Source organism: Gossypium hirsutum, chromosome D04 (assembly GCF_007990345.1).
Source record: "Gossypium hirsutum isolate 1008001.06 chromosome D04, Gossypium_hirsutum_v2.1, whole genome shotgun sequence".
Taxonomy (NCBI): domain Eukaryota; kingdom Viridiplantae; phylum Streptophyta; class Magnoliopsida; order Malvales; family Malvaceae; genus Gossypium; species Gossypium hirsutum.
Genome location: NC_053440.1, coordinates 20,906,480 through 20,921,346, shown reverse-complemented (window position 1 = coordinate 20,921,346; position 14,867 = coordinate 20,906,480).

The following is a 14,867-nucleotide window of genomic DNA, read 5'->3' as shown; positions in this document are numbered from 1 at the left end:
ACTCATGCTACATTCATTGAAAAATGTTACATGAATGACTTCAAACCTCGGAGTAAATAGGTACTCGAGGAGCCTTCGGGAAATATAAAAAACCCTACCAAAACCAACTCCCTGTAGTATACCTACAAACAGTTAGCAGCATAGGGAGCCTCATCGTAGTGGGAGGGTCTCTAGTAGGCCTCAGTGCTTCAAATTTGGAGAAAGTGTTTTTAACACTAAGTCTACCGAACAAGAAGATGATAACCCACTCACATATGATGAAGCGTTGTAGAGTACTGATTACGAGCTCTGGGAAATAGCTATGAAAGTTGAGATGGACCATATGTATTCCAACTCAGTGCAGGAACTTGTAGACTTAACCAAAGGGATAAAACTCATAAGCTGTAAATGGATAGGCATGAGGAAAGAAAATGCGAATGGAAAAGTGGAAACTTATAAGGCTAGACTTGTAGCAAAAGGTTACACTCAGAAAGAAAGCATCGGTTATGATGAAACATTATCTCTGTATAACACCCCTAACCCGTATATGTCGCTGGATTAGGGTCATGGAGCATTACCATACAATCAGAAACTTTAAAGTAAAATCCATTTAATAAAATAAACATATCATAAATCAATCATACACATACATATTATCCCTAAATCAAGCCCTCGAGGCCCAAGAAATAAGTTAAAAACAACTCGAGACTGAATTAAAAACATTTGTAAAGTCTAAGAAAAGTTCACAAAAATTTAGAAACAGGAGTCACACGGCCGTGTAGCCAAGTCGTGTGCCTCAAATGGCTGAGACACATACCTATGTCTCAGGCCATATAACCTTCGAACTAGGGACACACGGCCGTGTCCCAGCCTGTGTCCTAACTGGTATAACTCTCTGAATAGGGTCACACGACTATGTCACATGCCCATGTGCTAGGCCATGTAACTCTCTGAGTTGCCCCACATACATGTGTGCTTGGCTATGTGCTAGGCTGTGTAACTCACTAACTTGCTTACAAAGGAACTCTCAGATGACACACAGCCATGGCACACGGCTAAGTCACACGCCTATGTCTCAGGCAATGTGGACCTAAAATTCAGCTAGAATCAAACCAATGCACTACCATATCATGCATAACTTCTCAAACCAATCATGCATACATAAAAGGGACTTGAACACCAGCTAAACATACCTCAAAGTTCCATTTCAATGTCCTAACACAACTAACCAATATGTTATAAAATGTCATCTCAATCAACAACCAAATACTACCTATCTAAACATGTCATTTATACCATAAATTAATAATCAATTATTAGTTCAACATTTACCAAAACTTGCCACAAACATATCCATTAACACATCATTTCAAACATACCATTTGAACCATTCAAACATGCATAATAGCATATCTAAGTTAACATAATTTAACAAAGTATCACATGGTACCAAAGCAAGATAACATCCATAACTTAACAAGCCAATCCACCAACTAAACATTCATCACAATGAAATTACAATTCAACCTATACATGCCATTATAACCTTGGCCAGAACATTAAAAAACTGTCGATATTTATGTTGGATAGTGTGATAGATCTGTGACGAGCTTCCAAACCGATTGAGCTTCTGATAATCTATAAAAGATAGGAAAGAAACTATGTAAGCAATTAATGCTTAGTAAGCTCGTATAACAAAAACAGAACTGTAACAGCCCAAAATTGACCCTAGTCGGGAAGTGGTTTTGGGACCGCTAAACCGAGTCACCGAAATGTTTGAATGTGATAATTATTGTCTAGAATATGTAATTATGAATGTGTGAAAATTTCAAGCTTCGATTTAGTCGATTGCATGTGAATTTAGTCAATAGGACTTATGCGAGAAAATTTTAAAATGTGATAGGTCAATGCGTAAGGACCTATTAGTGTATGTGGAAAAAGGGGAGGACTTGCATGTAAAATTTCCCCCCTTTTTATAGTGGCCGGCCATGACAAATAAGGTGGACAAGGTGTGATGGGCAAAACATGTCAAAGACATGTTTTGTTGGTGCATCATGGGATGAATAACAAAATAAAAAGTTAGTAATAAAGAAATGGAAAAAAAAAGAATGATGAAAGGAAAAAAAAAAGGGATCATCATTCATGTTCTTGCTAGCCGAATCTAAAGAAGAAAGAAAAAAAAATTGTTCATCTTTTATCATCCTTGGCCAAAAATGCTAAGAAGAAGGGGGAAGGGGAAGTAAAACATTCGGCCACTCCTTCTAGTCTTGAATAAGGTATGTAATGCATGGTAGCTTTTGGAAATTGTTGAATGTATTAAGCTAGTTACTAAGTCCCTTAGTTAGCCCATGTTCAAATCTTGAATCTTGTTGGTAACATGAGCAATCGGTCATCTTAAGTCACTATTAAGGTAAGGAAGTTTGTACTAGCTTTTGAAATTTTAGTTAATATTGAGTGAGTTATCAAGTGATTTTTATAAACCATGTTGAAATTTCGATTTTGGGGGTAAGTATGGTTTTCGGCTATAAAAGATTAATAAGGGTGATGATTGTGTTTCATGCTAAACTTAGATGAAATTGTGTGATTAGATAAATTAAAGGTAATAGTATAGTTGATGAATATATATAGATATACATATTCGGCCATCACTTAGGAGCTTATGTGATGTTGAGTTTAAGCTTTGCATATTCGGCTATATATATATATACATATATATGCAAGCCCATTCGTGATATTACCTTAGGACTATGTATATATAACCGACAAAAAAAAGGGAAAAACTAGCAAAGGTGAATGCCGAATGAGCTATAGGAGGTGTGGATGACTTTTATGCATGTGGGTGTGTGTGTATGCCATTTAGTTGGCGACATTCGGCATTTCTTAATTAACATTAAAGATGAGTGAATGAAATCGGCATGTGTATTTGTGAAAATGCCGAATGTGAATGGAATGGAGTGGATGCTTTAAATGTGTTATGAACAATTATAAGTTAAATTAAGGTTTGCTAAATTACCATTGTCATTGCCGAATATACAAACATACATATGCATGTGTAATTGAAGTATGAATGTTAAGCAAGATGGTTAAACTAGTTAATTTATCGATTTAGCTCAAGAAGCTAAAGGTGGAGAGGCAAGCAAGGGCAAAGAAAAGATCATCGAGTAACCGAGTTGGAACCGTCTTACCCAACACAAAGTAAGTCATCAAGCATATATTTTGTATTGATCTAAATAGACATAATGTCTATGTAATCATGCTGAATGGAATGATAAATTTATATACATGTATGTATGTGGTGATGAAAGTGTTGAATGAAGAGAAAAGAGGTGAGATGTATTGAGTTGTTGACCTCGGCACTAAGAGTGCAGGTATAAACATTTATGATCATGAGATTGGCGCTAAGTGTGCGGGTTTAAATTGTACGGCACTAAGTGTGCGAGTTTGATTATGTAGCACTAAGTGTGCGAGTTTGATTATGTAGCACTAAGTGTGCGAGTTTGATTACGTAGCACTAAGTGTGCGAGTTTGATTACGTAGCACTAAGTGTGCGAGTTTGATTACGTAGCACTAAGTGTGCGAGTTGATTATATAGCACTGAGTGTGCGGACTTAATATATACTTTTGAATCATTATGGACACTAAGTGTGCGACATTATTGAGTCGATTACGGACAGCGGATCGGGTAAGTACCTTGAGTTCATGGCTAATAGGTGCTATGACTATATTTGGAGTTGAGCTTGGTAAGTTTGAACCTATGTGACAAATATACTTGAAGTCACGTACATAAGATTTATCGTGGAATAGGTGAAGGGCCGTTTAGTTGTATGATTGTAACGAAAATAAAATGATGTATGAAAATGCCTCAAATATCCTATTGATGAGTATATGGAATGTGAATGCATGATTTGGTATGAGATTGAACCGATGGGTCTGAGGAACTATGGCATGGTTCGGTATGGATGGAGTAACTAGCCTCGTTCCATTTTGTTTCCTATTGTGATAATGTTATTAATGGATGGTAGTGCATTGCTTATGACTTACTGAGTTATATACTCACTCGATGTCTCCTTGTCACCTATTTTAGGTTTCTTGGACTCGTCTCTTTTTGCGTGATCGTGCCGTCGTCGAAGTCATCACACCGGCTAGCAACCTTTGGTATTTTCTTCTTAGTTGGTCTAAGAGAACATTTCGGCATGTATAGGCTATTATGTTCTGTTTGAACTTTGGTATGTAAACTTTTAGCCATGCGAAAATGGCATAAATGTTCGGTTGGGTTTGGTTTCATAACGTCAGGTCGTAAATCTTGATAATTCGACCTTTTTATGCCATATGTCATGGTTGATTATTTTGGTGTTAAAATTCATGATATGGCAATAGTGTAGTAGGGGGATGTTTGACAATGATTAGCCTTTGGCATGGCTAGTCATGATCATAATTTGTGATATGTATGACGAATTACTAGTTAGATCAAGGAGAAATCACGAAATGGGCATAGTTGCTTTCGTAACAGATGCTGGCAGCAGCAGTGACGTGAGATTGAAAAATCACTAAAAATAGTAGGAGTGGAATTAATTGATGAATAAATTATGTATTCGAAGCTCGATGAGTCTATTTTCATATAGAAGCAACGAAAAGATCATATGGACAGTATGTTAAGAGATATTCAGGTTCTCGTGAGACAGGGCCAGAACGGTTTCTGGATTCCCTGTTCCGACTTTGGAAATTCATTATAAATTAACCAGAGATAATTAGGAGTCATACCACATATGTATAGATTCCTCTCTGAGTCTAGTTTCTATAGAAACAAACGGCATCAGTATTGAAGCTCTGTGCAGGGAGATATCCAAGTCGTAATGCACAAAGGTCAGTGTAGTCGATCCCTGTAACATGGGAGACTTTGACTAATAAACTGTACTAATTGGCCCGACCAAAAATTCTAGAAAAAAATGTGTAGATGGGCATATGAGTCTAGTTTCAGGTAAAATTCACGGAACTGGATTTCGAGTTCCAGAGCTCAAGATATTATTTTTAAAGCGACTAGTACGCAGATTGGCAGCTTGTCTGGAAAAAAATTTTAATAAGTGGTTTGAAGTCTGTTAACACCTCGTGTTCGACTCCGGCGACAGTCTCGGGTTCGGGGTGTTACAAGAACTTACCATTTCATTTGTATAACGTAAATAGCATAATTATAACACCAACTAAACCATAAGCTTAGCATAATGCCTATACAACATCATCAAATATACAAGTTAGTGCATTTATACATAACTCATTTGAACTAACCATATGATAAGTCATTTTCCATATGAAAATACATCATTTGATTCATACATCCTTTCCATGAGCATATGCATAATTCCATTTGAAAACTTACCATTTCAATCCCTTTTCTTTCCCGTTGGACCATCTAGAATTTCATCAGATACTCGGGAAAGCTCACACGAAGTGTGCTTAAACATATAACTGTAACATTTCATTTACATCATTGCTCATACACGAGCTATGGAGTATCAACAAAAAATGTAGGACCTCAGCCACCGGTAGGACATTCAAGACCAGCACCCGAGACATGAAATCCCTAATGACGTGTCATTTGTATCTATGAATTACTAAGGTTCAATTGGGACTCGATAACCGTCATTGCATTGATTTGGATATACATCACTCAATTACTTTATGAATACACGATAACATACATTAGAATAACATGAATATAACAACTGTTTATATGAACTTACCTCAACAACTAGTGGCGTGAAGGTTAAATCGAGTTATTCCGAAGTTTTTGCTTTGTCTCGATCTAGGTCTGTACGTGGTCAATCTTGATCTAAATAGACAATTTCAATCCATTTAATACTTCTAATATTCAATTTAGTCAACATTTCATATTTATGTAAAATTAGTATTTTCCCCCTAACATTTTAACTTTTCACAATTTAGTCCTTAAGCTCATAAATTGAAATCTAAGCATTTTAATCCCTCTTATAGGCTAACTGAATTCTTTAGGGATTAAACCAACCCAAATAAATCACCATTTCACAAATTTAACATGAATTTATACCATTTTTACAAATCAATCCCTAAATGCAAATTTCTTCAAAAATCACTATACAAAACTTGTTTATTTATCAACAAGGATTCATAATCTATCATTAAAAATCAAAAACCATACAAGAACATTCATGGAATAACCCTCAACCTTTAACAATTTTATAAATTAACCCCTAGGCTAGCTAGATTAAGCTAAAACGACCTCAAAAACATAAAAATCATTAAAAACGGGGTTCAAAACACTTACATGCAATCAACACAAGCTTGGCCGAACCAAGCTCTCATCCATGGAGTTTATTTTTCTTTTAAATAGCTTAGGGCAAAGAAATAAAGATGACATCATTTTTCTTTTCTTTTGTTTTAACCTTATATACCTAATTACCATTTTAACCTTTAAAAACTTTAACAATTTCATTAAAACTATGTCCGTAAACATCCACTATCACCTCAACTGCTCTATTTACCATCCAAGTCCTTTAGCTTAAGGTTTCATAGTCATTTGACCCTTTTAACTAATGGAGCTCTGCTTTTACACTTTTTACGATTTAGTCCTTTTCACTTAATTAACCATGCAATCATCAAAATTTCTTAACGAAATTTTAATACAGCCCTAATATAATCTCATAAACATTAAAATAATAATAACATAATAATTTACTCATTAGATTTGTAGTCCTACAACCTCTATTTTGATTTCACTAAAAAATAAGTTGTTACAACTTTTCCCCTAAAGAAATTTTCGTCCCCGAAAATCTTACCTAAAAATAGGTTCAATTATTGCACTTTCATAGATTTTTTGTGTTCCCAGGTAGCCTCATATATTCCATGTCATTACTAGAGAACTTTAACTAAAGCTATAATTTTATCTCCCAATTCTTTAACTTCTCGAGCTAGAACTCTGATCGGCTATTCACTGTATGTCATATCTGACTAAATCTCAACATCTACAGGGCATATCACGTGTGAAGGATCTGATCGATACAGTCATAACATCGATACATGAAATAAGTTATGAAACTTTTCTAACACTGACGGCAAAGCCAATCGATAAGTTACTGGCCCAATCCTTTCAATGATCTCATACAGCCCGATAAACCACGGACTAAGCTTTCCTTTCCGACCAAATCGAAGAACTTTCTTCCACGGTGATACTTTCAAAAATACCTTGTTGCCGACTTGAAACTCTATATCTTTCCTTTTCAAATCCGCGTAGGATTTCTGACAATCAGAAGCAGCTTTCAAACTATCAAGTATCAGTTGGACTTTTTCTTCTATTTCTCAAATCAAATCAACACTGAATAACTGTTTCTCACATAGCTCAGTCCAGTATAACAGAGTTCGACACTTTCGACCATACAAAGCTTCGTACGGTGCCATTTTAATGCTTGCCTGATAACTGTTGTTGTATGCAAATTCAAAAAACGGTAAAAATCTCTCCCTTACCTTCGAACTCTAAAACGCAACATCGGAGTATATTTTCAAGTACTTGTATTAATAGACACATGAAAATATACATACTTTTCCATCCCTTTTTAACTCAAATTCATACAATTTTGATAAAATTCTTGTCGAAAAATATATAATAATTATAAAATAATTAAATTTCACTCAAATTATGAACATTTTGAATTTTAATTAATATTATATCAAATTTTGATTATTGTTTATTATTTTTGATAGATTCGTACAAAGGGAGAAAAATAGTTCGGCAGACACTACTAGAAGCGCAAAACAGAGAAGCAATTTTGAAACATCAAGGCGAATTAATTTTTCAGCCTAAGACAGTCGAAATTATGAGTATTAATTCATAATATAATTAATTTTAATTTTAATCCAATTTAATTTGCGTTAAATAAATTATTATTAATTAATTATGAAAAAGGGCCCAATTGAGCTGAACTGAGAAAATTGATCCATCCGAGCATTGGGTAGCCCAAAATTGTCCCACATGCTGACCCAATCATTTTGTTTGACTGATTATTTGGCCTGCAAAATGGCCCTTGAAGACTCCTTCAATTTGCATTCAAACCCCTCCACAATTCATGCATTTCAAGATTTACCCCCACCTAAAAATAACATGTTTGAAATCTTCAAACATGTCACATGTGTGGCTGGCTATGGGGGGAGTCTTTGGTTTCTAATTTTGGCTATTTTTAGCAGCGTTCTCAACCTAAAAATACCCCCTTGGCTTCTCACATCTCAAACCCATTCATTTCTTCACTTCTCTTTCACTTTTCTCTATTCATTCTCTTCCATTGTTCTTCATTTTCTTCCCCTATTCCTTTGCCAATTTCACCTCTTGAAAAATATTCCTTCAACCACCATTTAGAGTAGCATTCAAGTGTTCATGGAAGCCTCAGTCCAACAAGAACAAGCGGAGAAGGAGGAGCGTAGCAAACTAGTCAAGCCTCGGAGAAACACTGGATTTGATTCTTTTTCCCTATCCTTTTAATTTTATTGTTGTTATGATGACATGTTTATGAATATGGCTTAAATTTAATTCATTTTAGGTTGATTGCAATTCGTCTACTTGAGTTTTTAAAATTGTGTTTGTGTTGTTATAAGCCTCGGTAAGATGTTTGATTAAGTAAGGCCATGACTAAGTTATTCTTGCATTACAATTGTAAGGTAACTAATTATTTAATTATTTAAACAGACTGAAATTGTAATTAATTGACACGATACTTCATCAGTGCATGTTTAATCATCTAAGGTAGCTGAGGGTTAAATTAGCAACGGTATCTAACGATACATTAGCCTTGCATAACTTGCAAGATTATTGTGATTAAACTGTTTGAAGGTAGAAATACATTGTTACCTCACGTAATCTTTTATGTGCTTATGATATTGAATTAATTTTTTGAATTGGCATAGAGATATGTACAAGAGATTATTTTAATTTCATAAGTATGTATGTGCATTAACACATTTGCTTATTAAAATTTGTTTAATCGGTTGAATTGACGTAAATACATAGTAAAGAGATAAATGGATTTTGGTAGGTAAGTATGTTCATAAGTTAGCAAATTACCAAGTTGCCGTGAATTTATTCATAACAACATGAACATGAGTTTAATAATTCTAAGTTAAGAAATGTAATTAATCTAACACAATTATGTCATCTTGATTAAAATCATCTTTTAAAATCATGCATTGGAACTTTTATTTTATTTTTATTTATTTTACTTAGTTAAAATCCTAGTTTTTAATCATCTCGTGAACCACATTTATAGAAAACTATATTGTTATACTTGCCCCAACATTCACCAACATGCCGTCTCCCACACTGTTGACACTCAGGTTTATTCAGTCTGACATTTCCAACACCAGCTATTGAAGTCGCCTTCGAACTCACAGGTGGTCTGTCTCGATCTCGTCCAGAATAACCTATAGTAGCCTTTGATCGGCTAACATCATCTCAAAATTTTTTTGATGTTAACTGAAATGATTTACTTGTGAGTCTCTTTCTTGCATCAGTAACTTCTGAATAAGCTTTTCTTTTCTCCTTTCTGAGTTCTTTGGCTTTACATGCTCAATCAACGAGCACAACAAACTCTTTGATTTCTAGAATCCCAACTAACAGCCGAATCTCTTCACATAACCCATCTTCAAATATTTTACACATTATTTCTTCAGTTGATACATATTCTCGTGCATACCGCAGTTGAAAAAATTCATACTCATATTCCGTAACAGACATACAGCCCTATTTTAGCTCTAGAAATTCTTTACGTTTCTGATCAATAAATCTGTGACTGATATATTTCTTCCAAAATTCCGTTTGAAAGAAGTCCCAAGTAATTCATTCTTTCGAAACAACAGAAATCAGAGTTTTCCACCATTGATAGGCTGCATCTCTCAACAAAGAAATGGCACATTTAACACATTCGTCGGGAGTACACGACATTTCATCAAACATTCGGATTATGTTCTCAAGCCAAAACTCAGCTCTTTCAGCATCATCATCATTAGTGGCCCTGAACTCTTCAGCCCATTACTTTCAGATTCTCTCAACTGGAGGCTTACTCAATCTTACCAAATCAACACCTTGTGGAGCTACGGGGACTAGTTGGGTAATAGGAGGGGGTGGAGGAGGTTGGGCATTTGGATTCACCTGAATAAATTCCGTGTACAATTATTCATCATATGGAAGAAGCCTTCCTGAGCCCCATCTCCCTCACTATGCATTTCAGATCTACTTTCAACTGGCACAATCCCTTACGCGAGAGCTGACGTGTTACTCTCTACATCATCAGCTACAGCTCGGTCGGGATCCATTTACTATATAAAAATACAATTTAAATTGTCAAGAGTCATGACACTATCACAGTATTTTTATGGCATGTATAAATAGACTTTTACACATATTAGGTTAGTCCGAGAATCGACTAAACCATAGCTCTGATACCACTAAATGTAACGCCCCTTACCAGTGTCAGGCGCCAGGACAGGGTACGAGGCATTACCGGACTTTAACATAATCAATCATACAAAATTGAAACTTGAAATTTTGTCCAAATTAAATTTTTCTTTTTTTATATTAGATTTATCAACTCAACATGGCATTATCAAACACGTACAACCCATACAATATTCGCCAACATCGACAACTTTATACAAAATGGACTATCAAATAATATAGGCTAAATCAATTATGACACATAACAAAATGACCAAGTCCTTTATATGCCATAATTTCAAAATAATGTTTTCAAAATACCAAAAGAAAGTTGATAGTGTAGATGGATCTCTGACGATCGCCAAATCCTGAGCTAGCTTGGTTATGGAGCTTGGAAGCTTGAAAACCCTATGGCTTCCCCCTTGTGAAATTCGGCCAAAGCTTGAAGATGGACAAAAATTGGCTTTTAATTTTGTTTTTAATTCATTTTAATAACTAAATGACCAAAATGCCCTTAAAGAAAAACTTTGGAAACATGCCTAACCATGTCCATTTTTTTCCACCAACTTAACCAATGGTCTAATTACCATATAAGGGCCTCCAATTTAAAATTTCATAATAATTGGATGCATCTAACATGTAGAACTCAACTTTTGCACTTTTTACAATTTAGTCTTTTTTCTTAAATTGAGTTCCCAAACGTCAAAATTTTCAAACAAAATTTTCACAAAATCATTCCATGAAATCATAGACCATAAAAATATAATAAAAATAAATTTTATCACGTCAAATTTGTGGCCTCGAAACCACTATTTTGACTAGGCCCAAAATCGGGATGTTACATTTCTAGAAGCTAATCAAAGGGGATTTAATCCACAACCTTGTTTTGAACTTTAGATTTAAAGAATAGGGATTATGCCCAGCCAAAAGCGCCAATCAAGGAGCCACCTAAATTAGAATTGAAGTTACTTCCCTCACACTTAAAATATGTTTATTTAGGTAACGCTTTTACTTTTCCTGTGATTGTTTCAGTGGAATTAACCGTTGAGCAAGAAGAGAAACTCATCCTAGTATTGAAACAATTCAAGAATTCTATTGGATGGACCATAGTCGATATTCACAGCATTAGTCCATCTGTATGCATGCACAAGATCATCTTGTAAGATGGCGAAAAACGGACGATTGATGGATAACTCAGACTGAACCCCATCATGAAGGACGTGGTAAAGAAAGAAATCATCAAGTGGTAGACGCGCTGCCTAAGTACCCCTTACAACTGACTGCCACTATCGATAAGCCTCATCTCTCAGCAGAGACACTGTATCTTTCAACTTTTTCTTTAGGGTACAAGCCATGTCTTTAAGAATCCTTTTTGTAGCTTTCATCCAATACTCGACTACAATCGGGTTTGTCCCAACCACACCCCTAAATATCTCAACCCCATTAGCCTGGAGCCTGTCAACCACCAATCTATTACCACTCGATCTAGTCTAGGTTTTAACAACCCTCTGAAATGTCCTTAACATGGCATGGGACAGTGCATCTGTAACAGCCCAGACTCAGCCTAATCATTAAGGCCAATTTAGGAAAGCTACATTGGCCATCGGAATGGCCAAAAAACTATCTTTCATAGTTTCCAAACATACTTTTTAAACCATTTGCGTAAATCGTTCAAAACTAGTGAAAACAAAAATTTTAGAAATCAAATATTTCGGTATCATATGTATTTGTAAAAGTTTGAGTGTTATTCAAAATTTTCATAAATTCAATCATATTTCAAAATCATTCATTTATATATTCAAAACAAATGAACATGGTTATTCATCATTATTCGAGAAAAACATGTTAACTTCAGAAGTCAAATATCTTTAGAACTCTCATTTGTAAACATTAGTAATTTTGAAAAATAAGTCTAATTTTATTAAAAACTCATTTCTTAGAATTTCAGCGAAAAATTGTAATATTAGCAAATTTTTACAAAGATCGCAACGAAAAATTTTACTAAAACAATATATTGTTAAAAATCAATTTTCATGTAAATTCGATAAAACATCAACAGACAATTTTAAACCTCAAAAACTAAGTCGTATTTTGTCTAAAACTCATTTTCATTGTCGAATCAAAACAGAGTGATTTTGTAAAGTTTTAATAAAAACCATGTTTCATGCATAATCTTGTCAAATACTAATTTATGTACTTTTTAAAAACTTAATGTCAGGCAATTAATTCATGCAATTTAAAATAAAAATTCCCAAAGTAATGTTCCATGCCACAGTCCACAGTCCATACTCAAACTTATTACAGTCCCAACATCACAAAATATCACAATAAAATTTAATTACTTTAATTTAAAAGAATTTCAAGAAACTCCTCCAAATGTCATCATTGAATCCTAACCTCGGGTTATCTGTAAAATTAGAAAACTAAAGGGGATGAGCTTTAAAGTCAGTGTGAGCCTTAACTCAAGTATAAAGTAGGAATTCAGTATACAAATCAATTAACAATAAGCACATACTTATCATGCAAAATAATCAATTTTCTTTATGCACATGATCATGACAATGTAATCTTTGTAAAATGATTATGCAAATTTTATAAAACATCCTACCCATCACCTCTACACACCACAATCGAGTTCCTCATAACTCGTCCATCCAAACACTCCCATTTGTGAACAGTGTCACAGTAATGCAGATAAACTACCACTTAATAATATTATGAACAAGCTACCATTTTTGCAGATAAACTACCACTTCTTCCTCCTTTCACATATCCCACCCCATGCATGTGCTATGGCCACAAAAATCACTTTTTCACTTTAAAAATCAATATTCACTTTGGCATGTGAGACATACTTAATATATCACTTATCACTTAAAATCTCATAGGCATGCTCAACATGCTAATCACATATTTACACAATATATTAATATTTCACACTTTATAATTCATGTGGAATTCACATATGCATAACATCACATAACATGAGAATGAAATTGTCGTACATTTTATATCAATAACAATAATCAAGATCATACATCATACAAATAACAAAGACAACGATAAAGTTTCACTTACTTGAATATTCCAATTCGATGGGTTTCCATTCCTCTTTTCGAATACATAGAGTATTCTTGATAAGCACAATTTAATAATACTAATAAATTTTTAACAACATGAAACATATTTTCATATTTTTAATTAATGTAAGACCCACATTTGATTGTAGATTCGATGTAAATCACCACTTTAAAGAACACTCGTACTTGAATCTTAACCATGTTTGAGTATGCCTAAAGACCAATCAGGAGATGATTATAATAACATACTTGTTTTACCTCGTTTATTAATTTAGCATTGCCATTATTATTTCAGTTTCTTTTATGTGTATATAAATAAATTGTTTTATGATAATGTCCTAAGAATAATATGATTATTCTTAAAAGGTCCTTAGTCGAGTATTATTGTGGGCTTGAACAACAATAATGCATTAAGACTAACATGTAGTTGATTGATGACAAAGTGTTGTCATTGACATAGGGATGTCAAAATCAATAAATGAGTATATGTTAGAGAACAACATATTGGACTGACCCATTACGAGTATGTTTCTTAGATTATTATGTAATAGTCACAACATTACTCATAGTGATAACTATGTATACAATCCTTAGACTTGAGATCATCATTGTCCTAACATAGTGAGTCTTATATTTTGATACAGTCAAACGTCTACTGTAATAGGTTGTACTATAAAGACTGGTGTTGGGTATGCCACAATCTATGTAATGGGATATGATTGATCAGGATAGGATTTGTCCTTCCAACATAATGGGAGCAATATCTTAGGCCACTTCATGAAGTGAGACTAGAAATCCATTGCCATGCTCAAATAAAATAATATGAGATACTACGCTTATTTGTTTATTGTAGTCTACTTCAAGTATTAAGAAACATGATGTTGGACTTTGCAAGTGTGACTATTCCTTGAATTGTGTCCAATCAAGATATAAAGGATAAAAGGGTATAATACATGAAAATTTATCACGGAAAGGTTATGTTGAACCACGACTTCTTGTAACTTGGGTAGCGATGATGCATTGCTAGATGCCACTCATTGCTTGTAATGTTAGAAGTGTTCTAGTATTACTACCAATGTTACAAGAGCCTACAAGGTCACACCCTATGGTTGAAACGAACAGAATCTAAACACAGTTGGTATTAAATTTAACTGTCACGATAATTATATTAGTTATTGAGTTATTAATTTGATAGTTAAATAATAAAACAATACATGTACAAATTCGTTGAACAATAATAGAGAACATAATTAAAATAAATGTATGAATTTGATTCATATAAAATATTAATTATGATTTGTTTATTGAAATTAATTATTATATCGAAATTATTAAAATAAAGTATTATAGTAATTAAT